Genomic DNA, 12,307 nt, shown 5'->3' with positions numbered 1-12,307 from the left:
AATGAATTTGTGTGCTCTTCTCCAATAGAGACAGCCATTTCTGCAAGGTATTTGATTGTGATCTATCACCGCGAATGAGAGTGTTCACCCGTTCAAACATTGCAGGAGTTACAGCTATATGCGGCCGACCGGCAAGCGTTATACACTACTGGCCATTAAAATTGCTACACCAAGAAGAAATGCAGATGATAAACGGGTATACATTGGACAAATATATTACACTAGAACTGACATGTGGTTACATTTTCACGTAATTTGGGTGCATAGATCCTGAGAAATCAGTACCCAGAACATCCAACTCTGGCTGTAATAACGGCCTTGATACGCCTGGGCATTGTCAAACAGAGCTTCGATGGCGTGTACCTACAGCTGCCCATGCAGCTTCAACACGATACCACAGTTCATCAAGAGTAGTGACTGGCGTATTGTGACGAGCCAGTTGCTCGGCCACCATTGACCAGACGTTTTCAATTGGTGAGAGATCTGGAGAATGTGCTGGTCAGGGCAACAGTCGAACATTTTGTGTGTCCAGAAAGGCCCGTACGGGACCTGCAACATGCGGTCGTGCATTTTACTGCTCAAATGTAGGGTTTCGCAGGGATAGGATGAAGGGTAGAGCCACGGGTGGTAACACATCTGAAATGTAACGTCCACTGTTCAATGTGCTGTCAATGCGAAGAAGAGGTGACCAAGATGTGTAACCAATGGCACCCCATACCATCACGCCGGGTGATACCCCAGTATGGCGATGACGAATACACGCTTCCAATGTGCGTTCACCGCGATGTATCCAAACACGGATGCGACCATCATGACGCTGTAAACAGAACCTGGATTCATCCGAAAAAATGACGTTTCGCCACTCGTGCGCCCAGGTTCGTCGTTGAGCACACCATCGCAGGTGCTCCTGTCTGTGATGCAGCATCAAGGGTAACCTCAGCCACGCTCTCCGAGCTGATAGTCCATGCTGCTGCAAACGTCGTCGAACTGATGGTGCAGATGGTTGTTGTCATGCAAAAGTCCCCATCTGTTGATTCAGGGATCGAGACGTTCCTGCACGATCCGTTATAGCCATGCGGATAAGATGCCTGTCTGTGTGTCCTGATCATGGCACCACTCCAAACGCAGCAGTTGTGATGCCTACGCATGGGCTGTTAGGCTCCAAGCAATAGCTCAGGATGACACCAAATGCTGCTAGGGATCTATTACTTATTCTCGAATGGCAGGCGCAGAGTTTAACGGGTTACATATGCTTGGTGCACAGTAGGGCGGTTCTTCCTTTTGATGGTCTGATATGGTCCACCTAGAGCCTTAACGACGAGTATGCCTGCCCTCGCGTTCCCATGCAGTCCAACAAAGGGCCATTAACCACTATTCTGCATATTGCGCCATTCGACCAGAGAGCCAAACGGAGACCCAATATTTGGGCTTGCTGATAATGCTGAGTCACACGAGTACGAGACATCTCCATGTCTTTTACAGTGATCACTCAACACTAAGGCGCTGACGCCCGTTCTATTCTCTACCAGGCCTGGGAACAACTCTAAAAATAAACAACATTAATGCACACTGGTGGCCGTTCTACTTGCCCACATAGAACTGAAACTCTAAATCATTTACGTATACGGCGACGGTGTGTACGTGTACGAAGTTGCATAGACATCCTGGCATATTTTGCTGGATGACACCCAATGGTGTGGGGAGACCATTACTTGTTTTCCGAAGGCCGGCGCAGAGTTGAAGACGGTACGATGTGATTGTTACTCAATAAGGCGATTCTCCCTTCTAGTGGTCAGATATAGTCAATCGGAACCTTAATGACGAGTTTGGCTGCCTACACATTCCCGTGCAGTCCAGTGGCAGTGGCAATTAAGGCACGCCATGCAGAAATAAGAACCTCTTCATGTGAAGGAGATACAATTCTGTATCTTTCTGGTCTGCAGCTCGTGGTCGTGCGGTAGCGTTCTCGCTTCCCACGCCCGGGTTCCCGGGTTCGATTCCCGGCGGGGTCAGGGACTTTCTCTGCCTCGTGATGACTGGGTGTTGTGTGATGTCCTTAGGTTAATTAGGTTTAAGTAGTTCTAAGTTCTAGGGGACTGATGACCATAGATGTTAAGTCCCATAGTGCTCAGAGCCATTTTTTTTGTATCTTTCTGATAGGCTACTTACCGCAGTCCTTCGACAGCAGTGTTCCATTCACTGGTACCCATTTATGAAAGTTTCTTTGGATCAATTTCCAGATGAATGACATTATTTATGTTTAAGTGCTTGGAACTCTGCCTTTCACAGATAATGCTGATACCGACTCAGATATCCGGGCAAGACTCGCGATTAGCCTTCGCAGCTTCGCTGGAAGAAGTAAATCTGAGTAATGCTCAATCGCTAAAGTCAAGGTACCGTATACAAGTCAGAATCCAACGTATAGGTTTCATCTTCCAGGCAATTTCAAATCAGCACACACCACTGCAGAGTATAAATTTCAGTTATCTGCTGTTCAACAAATAAGACTCTTCGGAAATCCGTACACGGATGTTGTCTTGTTGAAATAGTCACAGCAGTGTATCCTTACATTATGAAGCTTCCCAGATGCAGCTGTAGTTATTGCCGTCAGTAGCAACAGGGACAGCCATGTATAACCAACGGGTACAGTATGATTACGCCTCCCATATTACTAGACACAGACACACAGTAGTAACTAAAAAAGAGTTGGACAACCATGCACATGGATGCCCGCTCAACCTCAGCCACGACACATGGAGATTCAGTGGAAGTGTTTGTAAGACACACAGATGCGCTCAACGGGATTGAGGCTAGGTGCCCGACACAATGTGGAAGCGATGTTCTGTGCAGTGCCTTACCGTTAACGACATGTGAAAACAGTCCCAACTGGCGTTCATTAGTTCTTGTGAATTCTGACTAATTCCAGCAAATACGACGGTAACATCACACATGATAACTTTATAAGATACACCGTCAATGTTTTCTAAGTTAACAAACATTATAAACATTTGCAAAAATGTAGTGTCAAGGGAAGTTCGTGGAATTTGACCACTGGTGACGAAACAGTGACCAATATGCGCCATAGCAGTACCGAATACTGTGAAACACGTCGCCACACGTGAAAATACCAAATGTGTCTGCAATGACGAAAACGTTTTTGTGGAATGTATCTTGAAATTGAATAGTAGGATCACACAGAAGTGTTCGATGTGAACCCACTCAATTCGGAAAGCTTTTCATGTATTTGACTCAAATATTTTTTGCAATGAAGGAAGCAAAGACAGCCCTTATCGTTTCGCTGACAAAACAGTGAATATAGACGGTTAGTTGCACACGACTGGAGAGAAAATCAGCGTTTCGTTTCTTTTGTTATTTTATACTACTTTGGTGTTCGTACCCAATGATTCTGTGGATGCAGCGGGAAACTTATGTCACCGTATCTGCACGTGGTTTGAACAGTACTCCTCTCCAAAACTTTCTTAAACACTGAGTCACGTCACTCTAATTTTGAGTATGTTTATAATTCATCTACGATTATTTCTCTTCTTGTAATTTACACGTATCTCGTTCAAACAAACAGTAAGCTAATGCGCTTCAAAACTTTACGCTGATGTTTGAGGGAACTGAATTCCGAAAACGACTGTGGAGGGAAATATATGGTAAGTCGGTACGTATTATAATAAGAATCTAGGCAAAACCGTTATCTTTAGGGCCTCAGAAACTTTAATAAAATTGGAAACGTAAATTAATTTCATTTGTCTGGACTCGATTATGCATTGTCTTTACTTTTTGTAAAGTCATATTCCTCCGGTAGGTACAGCTGCTTAACAACTGGAAAATCACATCCGACAGGCAGGCTGTGCAAGTTACTGGGTTGAAGTAAGTCTACCGGTAAGGTTGGCTATTCACAATACTGCCGCGATTGACCGCACCGAAGAACCGGTAATGCCCTGTGAGTCAACGATCGCCTAGAGCGAACATTTCATATTTCGAAACACGGATTTGGCGAATAATACATAAATCTCTGCAGTAAAATAATTTATGTGCAGCTGTTAAACTTTGATGGGTAAAGTCTGATCAGAGTCCAGTATTACAAGAGGAAGAAAACCACACTGGATGTACACCCGGTGGAACTTAGTTCGAGTTACTTGCAACAGTTTGCTACAGTTCATCTCTGAATCATGATTAACGTTTGCTACAGCAGAAATTAAAAGGCCTGTTTCCTCTCAAATTTAAGACCCAGACAGTATCTCCGATCATGCTGAAAATAAACTTTAAGAGATACAGCTAAAAATGTCCGGCCACTATGTTGTTATAAATACATTAACAGTACGGTTACACCAAGTAAATACTGAGTAGAAGCTAATTATTTACACGTCCAGGAAAGCTGTCACATAAACAGTCACCATTCGAAGACTCGGAAGACTTTCAAAGTGCCATTAAAAATACAGTTGAAAAAGCAACGGAAAAGGACGTCGGCTGGAAATTGTGAACAATCGATTAGAAACAGAGGCATATAATAGGTGCATATTCCCAGTGTTGGAGGCAATTGGAATTTAGACACATGACGCGATTTTAGACAACATGGGCGAGAGATAAAACAACTGTCTATTCCAAATATCACTTAATCAGCAGTAAACGACCATGACATCACGCAACTGTTTTGTGCACTGTCGACTTCACTCATATGTTGCCTTAGATCTGAAGATGAGCAGCATAAAGACATAAACCAATCATCACTTTTAAATAAAAGATTATCTGCGAACTTGACGTAATATTAGCAAAACACAGTCACTAATTTTACCGTGGAGGAAGATTTGCCATATTCTGAATCTGGCAAAAATTTTTAAAATGAAAGAGAGTACCACACAATGGAAGTCCATATGACCTTGGCATAATTTACTCGTAATTGGAGGAGCTATGTCTAATACATTCGATATATTAGGAAAGGCCCGGCAGTAAATGAAACGTATAAATCTGTAGGTAAAAGAACCTGCACCTATCTTTAGGGAAGACTTAAGGGGCATAGTATTAATTTCATTAAAAAAATTCAGCAAAAACTTGTAGGATATGAAACTCCGTATGAATGGAATACAGAGAACTACAGTATATTTTCTAAGATAATAGGAGTTCTTGGACGCTTTTAAATTTAACTTTTTACCAAGACAGTACAGGAATGATAGCGAGTAGATGAGCAGAGACGGCAATAGGAGACAGTTTCACATAAGGGAACACAACAGAAGTCGCAACGTTCCCCCGTGTATATGAAGTAAAATGATGGAAATCAAGAAAGATCTTAGTATGATATTTGTACATAGAGCGAGAATGGAAAATATTATGCCATAGCTTGCAGCAAGACGATACTTCGAGTAAAACGAAGAAAGTTAAAAAAATGGATGGATTTGAAATCTGGCCAAAAGATATGTCCATTGCATTGGTATAGTTTAATATCTGTAATCGGCATTAGTGTACATGAAAATGATATCAAATAACAAGCTAAATTTGACACAAGTTCTTAGTCCTGTAACTAGATCTAAATAGCTCTAACTAGTGTCAAATGCGAGAATAAACAAGCCTTAGATGTAAAATGCCTCAGAGAAAGGAAAATAAGTCACCACTCTCTCTTTTTTTCCTTCTTTTCTTTTTTAAAAAAACAAAGCATAACATCGGGAATATTATCGCCCAAGTTGGACTTGTAGAACATATTGGTTTATGAGGATGAACATTCATACCTGCATCAGTCGTAAATTGTTCTGAAAATTCTAATGTGGAGTGAGGTGCCCTGGATAAACGTGTTCAAAAATGGCTCTGAGCACTATGAGACTTAACTTCTGAGGTCATCAGTCTCCTAGAACTTAGAACTACTTAAACCTAACTAACCTAAGGACATCACACACATCCATGCCCGAGGCAGGTTTCGAACCAACGACCGTAGCGGTCGCGCGCTTCCAGATTGTAGCGCCTAGAACTGCTCGGGATAACCACGTGTCCTTTTCTCTTTTTTTTCTCTCTCTCTATTGGAAGTAAGTAACGATCATCTTTGTTGCATGTGATACTTCTTAAAAAGTTATACACATCATCCATAAGAGAAATAGAGCTACTGACTATCTTTCATTGAGAACAGAAAAGATTAAAAGGAATGTGAACGCATGACTCAAACTGTCTGTTATTCTTGTAACAACGAATTAATGTGAATCAGTAGCTTCGTAGTAAACAGGTGGATGAAGAACGAAGCGGAAATTTGAGTTGTGACTCCCTTTTATCTCAAAGTCCCGTGACGAATGAGACCACTTTATTTACCTCTCACTCTGCTATCTTCTGCTAGAGGAGTAACGGGAATTAACTTACCATTCTAATGTCCCAAGCTTAAGTTGCTGCCATTTCTCAGCAAGACAGTAAATTGATGACCGAAAACGCTCTTTGACTTAATTTTCAGTCAAGTTAGCTAACCCGCGTTCGTGTCGGACAGTTTTTCAAGAGTGCTGAGTGTTCCATTTTTCATGTATTATCCGGGCGCAATTTTCTGCCTCATTTACGAAAGATCGGTGTGGGGATTAGGAAGGCGTTGTAACTCGCTAGATCAGCCACAATCGTCATGCAACTTTGTACTAACATTTCGTATTACTGAAGACAAGAATTTCTGTCAGTAGTTATTGCTCGATTCTGCTTTCGTACTGAGCGGTAAACACAATCTGGAAACAACACTTCAATTGTGGTTGAGTCTTTGCCCTTTAAGTCTTTCCTCCTATCGTTGCAGGGGCTGCAATCCAACGGAGCTGTGGTGTTACGAAAATAGAGAAGAGTGCTTATAGCATGAAGATTTGTGTGACTCTGTGATTCGTGATGGACAGCTCAACTAGTAAGACATTTCTAGCGAAATGCGAGTGTTTGTGTTCGAATCCTACTAGGGTCTAACGTTTTAATGTCGGGAAATTACATTGCACGGCAAGAACAACTTGTCAGCAGTAGGGCATCAGTTCGCCTTTCCCGAATGAAATTACCCATTGATATAGTCTTAAGTGAAACTGTCACGAAGCAGTTTGGATTATTAGAAGTATGACCATGTGAAACGGATGATAAATTTAACAGCACCCGGCAACAGACGCCAGGCACTCGTTTACAATGCCGATTATTACATCCTTCCCACGATTTCATTTCAAAGCTATCGTTCTCTGATGAGTCTCAAAACTTGGTCTGTTCACTACGTAATACGTCATAAACAGTTCACCATCTCAATTTATATGTTGTGAATGTTCACGACAGTTATTAGTACGCATTTTGCAAACAGCTATTTTTCTAATATCAATCAAATCAGCATTTGGGAGGCAATTTAAGATTTCCCCAATGTTAGCTATGCTAAAAGAACTACGTCTCTGCGAAGCATTATCAGAACATAATAAATCACACCTACACTCCTGGAAATTGAAATAAGAACACCGTGAATTCATTGTCCCAGGAAGAGGAAACTTTATTGACACATTCCTGGGGTCGGTTACATCACATGATCACACTGACAGAACCACAGGCACATAGACACAGGCAACAGAGCATGCACAATGTCGGCACTAGTACAGTGTATATCCACCTTTCGCAGCAATGCAGGCTGCTATTCTCCAATGGAGACGATCGTAGAGATGCTGGATGTAGTCCTGTGGAACGGCTTGCCATGCCATTTCCACCTGGCGCCTCAGTTGGACCAGCGTTCGTGCTGGACGTGCAGACCGCGTGAGACGACGCTTCATCCAGTCCCAAACATGCTCAATGGGGGACAGATCCGGAGATCTTGCTGGCCAAGGTAGTTGACTTACACCTTCTAGAGTGCGTTGGGTGGCACGGGATACATGCGGACGTGAATTGTCCTGTTGGAACAGCAAGTTCCCTTGCCGGTCTAGGAATGGTAGAACGATGGGTTCGATGACGGTTTGGATGTACCGTGCACTATTCAGTGTCCCCTCGACGATCACCAGTGGTGTACGGCCAGTGTAGGAGATCGCTCCACGCACCATGATGCCGGGTGTTGGCCCTGTATGCCTCGGTCGTATGCAGTCCTGATTGTGGCGCTCACCTGCACGGCGCCAAACACGCATACGACCATCATTGGCACCAAGGCAGAAGCGACTCTCATCGCTGAAGACGACACGTCTCCATTCGTCCCTCCATTCACGCCTGTCGCGACACCACTGGAGGCGGGCTGCACGATGTTGGGGCGTGAGCGGAAGACGGCCTAACGGTGTGCGGGACCGTAGCCCAGCTTCATGGAGACGGTTGCGAATGGTCCTCGCCGATACCCCAGGAGCAACAGTGTCCCTAATTTGCTGGGAAGTGGCGGTGCGGTCCCCTACGGCACTGCGTAGGATCCTACGGTCTTGGCGTGCATCCGTGCGTCGCTGCGGTCCGGTCCCAGGTCGACGGGCACGTGCACCTTCCGCCGACCACTGGCGACAACATCGATGTACTGTGGAGACCTCACGCCCCACGTGTTGAGCAATTTGGCGGTACGTCCACCCGGCCTCCCGCATGCCCACTATACGCCCTCGCTCAAAGTCCGTCAACTGCACATACGGTTCACGTCCACGCTGTCGCGGCATGCTACCAGTGTTAAAGACTGCGATGGAGCTCCGTATGCCATGGCAAACTGGCTGACACTGACGGCGGCGGTGCACAAATGCTGCGCAGCTAGCGCCATTCGACGGCCAACAACGCGGTTTCTGGTGTGTCCGCTGTGCCGTGCGTGTGATCATTGCTTGTACAGCCCTCTCGCAGTGTCCGGAGCAAGTATGGTGGGTCTGACACACCGGTGTCAATGTGTTCTTTTTTCCATTTCCCGGAGTGTATCAATTATAAAATAGAACTAAAGAACATATTATTGTCTCTTATTGTTGCCTCAATGGTGGCGTGATATTTGAGAAAACATTTTCATCTTCTTATACATTACATTAATTTAGTATTGCACTTACTAAAATTGAACACTTTAGTAATGTCTGTTTTCTGCTATTTCATCTTCTGGTTTGCACATAATTGAAAGTTATTAGAGGTTGTTGAGAGTTTCAGGGAGAGCATTAGGGAACGATTGACAAGAATGGGGGAAAGAAATACAGTAGAAGAAGAATGGGAGGTTTGGGAGATGAAATAGTGATGGCAGCAGAGGATCAAGTAGGTAAAAAGACGAGGGCTGATAGAAATACTTGGGTAACAGAAGAGATACTGAATTTAACTGATGAAAGGAAGAAATACAAAAACGCAGTAAATGAAGCAGGCAAAAAGGAATACAAACGTCTCAAAAATGAGATCGACAGGAAATGCAAGATGGATAAGCAGGGATGGCTAGAGGACAAATGTAAGGATGTAGAGGTGTATATCACTAGAGGTAAGATAGATACTGCATACAGGAAAATTAAAGAGACCTTTGGAGAAAAGAGAACCACTTGCATGAATATCAAGAGCTCAGATGGAAACCCAGTTCTAAGCAAAGAAGGGAAAGCAGAAAGGTGGAAGGAGTATATAGAAGGTCTATACAAGGGCGATGTTCTTGAGGACAATATTATGGAAATGGAAGAGGATGTAGATGATGATCAAATGAGAGATATGATACTGCGTGAAGAGTTTAACAGAGCACTGAAAGACATAAGTCGAAAGAAGGCCCTGCGAGTAGACAACATTCCATTTGAACTACTGATAGCTTTGGGAGAACCAGCCCTCACAAAACTCTACCATCTGGTGAGCAAGATGTATGAGGCAGGCTAAATACCTTCAGACTTCAAGAAGAATATAATAATTCCAATCCCAAAGAAGGCAGGGGCTAACAGATGTGAAAATTACCGAACTATCAGTTTAATAAGCCACGGCTGCAAAATACTTACACGAATTCTTTTCAGACGAAAGGAAAAACTGGTAGAAGCCGACCTCGGGGAAGATCAGTTTGGATTCCGTAGAAATGTTGGAACACGTGAGGCAATACTGACCCTACGACTTATCTTAGATTAAGGAAAGTCAAACCTACGTTTCCAGCATTTGTAGACTTAGAGAAAGCTTTTGACAATGTTGACTGGCATACTCTCTTTTAAATTCTGAAGGTGGCAGGGGTAAAATACAGGGAGCGAAAGGCTATTTACAATTTGTACAGAAACCAGATGACAGTTATAAGAGTCGAGGGACATGAAAGGGAAGCAGTGGTTGGGAAGGGAGTTAAACAGGGTTGTAGTCTCTCCCAGATGTTATTAAATCCGTATATTTAGCAAGCAGTAAAGGATACAAACAAAAATTCGGAGTAAGAATTAAAATCCATGGAGAAGAAATTAAAACTTTGTAATTCTGTTAAAGACAGCAAAGGGCCTTGAAGAACAGCTGACCGGAATGGACAGTGTCTTGAAAGGAAGATATAAGATGAACATCAACAAAAGCAAAACGAGGATAATGGAATGTAGTCGGGTGATGCTGAGGGCATTACATTAGGAAATGAGACGCTTAAAGTAGTAAAGGAATTTTACTATTTGGGGAGCAAAATAACTGATGATGGTCGAAGTAGAGAGGATATAAAATGTAGACTGGCAATGGTAAGGAAAGCGTTTCTGAAGAAGAGGAATTTGTTAACTTCGAGTATAGATTTAAGTGTCAGGAAGTCGTTTCTGAAACTATTTGTATGGAGTGTAGCCATGTATGGAAGTGAAACGTAGATGATAAATAGTTTAGACAAAAAGAGAATAGAAGGTTTCGAAATGTGGTGCTATAGAAGGATGCTGTAGATTAGATGGATAGATCACATAATTAAAGAGAAGGTACTGAATAGAATTGGGGAGAAGAGAAATTTGTGGCACAACTTGACTAGAAGAAGGGATAGATTGGTAGGACATATTCTGATGCATCAAGGGATCACCAATTTAGTACTGGAGGGCAGCGCGGAGGATAAAAATCGTAGAGGGAGACCAAGAGATGAATACACTAAACAGATTCAGAAGGATGTAGGTTGCAGCAGGTACTGGGAAATGAAGAAGATTGCACGGGATAGAGTGGCATGGAGAGCTGCATCAAATTAGTCTCCGGACTGAGGACCACAACAACAACAACATTAGAGGATACTGTAGACAGTGCCGTTACACACCAATTATTAACGTGTGCTTACGAAACCAAAGCCCTTACATCTTCAAATTGTTCCTCACCTTGCAGTAGAGGAGAAGTGGGAGGACGAAAGGAGGGTTAGTTGGGTTCTAACGGTGAAGATGATGTGCAAGTGAAATTAATTCACATGCAACTAATACGATTAAATGACGGTTAATCCCTTGCAGAGGCAATGTCGATTTCTTTTCCTGTTTTTAGGAGAGGTTCGTGTCCTGCGATTATTTTGGTAGTGACCGTATGTATGTCGGGAACAGAATAATAAGATAAATTATTTGTCACTGAAAAACAAATATCACAAGCTCATTACGGAATTTAACAAAGAGTGCATCATTGGACTATCGGGATGATGTTCAGTATGTATTCGTTAGCACCCACCTGAGAATAAAGGGTTCTCTGAACTTGAATCAAAAAATACAAAGGAGCATGCTGCACTACAGCAGTAAGCACTTTAAGAAGGGCTGAAACCGGGTGGAGCTGATGTATGCCGCAAGGGGGCTAACGACGGGATGGCTTATCTAATGGAAGTAGCTTACATGTTGACGCACCAGCGGCGGAAACGGACTGCGGACTAGATCTCCGAAAATCTGATACAAAACGGGAGAGAACGACGGTGTCCTGACAGCTTTGTAGAGTTGCCTTTCGAGTATTCCGTTGAGCCAGGCCCCCACCATCCGACCCTAATGGCAACACAAGTGAGGGAGGCCTGAAAGAAACACTCCTCGGCTCCTCCGTACTCTAACCCAACTTCTAGGGTCGCCAACAGCTAGCGAAACGTGATCAAGTAGTGGTGAATACAATGTAGCTATATTGCTTTAAGGGATCTCGGAACCAGGCTGTTGCAACTCTATCACTCCAGCCAAGGGCCAAAACTGGTGCCATCTTTACCGGGCTAAGGCTACAGAGGCAGCGTCTCCACCCTGACTTGCGCCATTTGACTAAAATAAATACCGTATTAATGCAGCACTCATGCAGCAATAGTAGAAACAGGGGAGAGTTTAGTGTGGTGACTAACTGTTCTGCCGAGTTCCATTTAACACATTTAATCGGCTGATTAATTTCGATATTGAAGCAATAACTTTACAAAGCGAGGATGGCAGATACTTTTTCACACCCACTTTAGAAACGAATCTGATATCATCAAGGCTGAGTAAACTTCTTTTTCGTGTTCTCGGCAATGAAAAATAATTCATCA

At 43.3% G+C, this 12,307-nt stretch overlaps 1 protein-coding gene across 1 annotated transcript in view; it reads right to left on the bottom strand.

The window, feature by feature from the left end:
• LOC126451318 (uncharacterized) overlaps positions 1-12,307 on the bottom strand; it is a 123,782-nt gene that overhangs the window by 35,552 nt on the left and 75,923 nt on the right. The gene's annotated exons all lie outside the window — the stretch shown is intronic.

The sequence above is a fragment of the Schistocerca serialis genome, chromosome 1 (assembly GCF_023864345.2).
Source record: "Schistocerca serialis cubense isolate TAMUIC-IGC-003099 chromosome 1, iqSchSeri2.2, whole genome shotgun sequence".
Lineage (NCBI taxonomy): Eukaryota > Metazoa > Arthropoda > Insecta > Orthoptera > Acrididae > Schistocerca > Schistocerca serialis.
The sequence above is the reverse complement of the archived record's forward strand: the minus strand, read 5'-3'. Positions and strand labels throughout refer to the sequence as shown.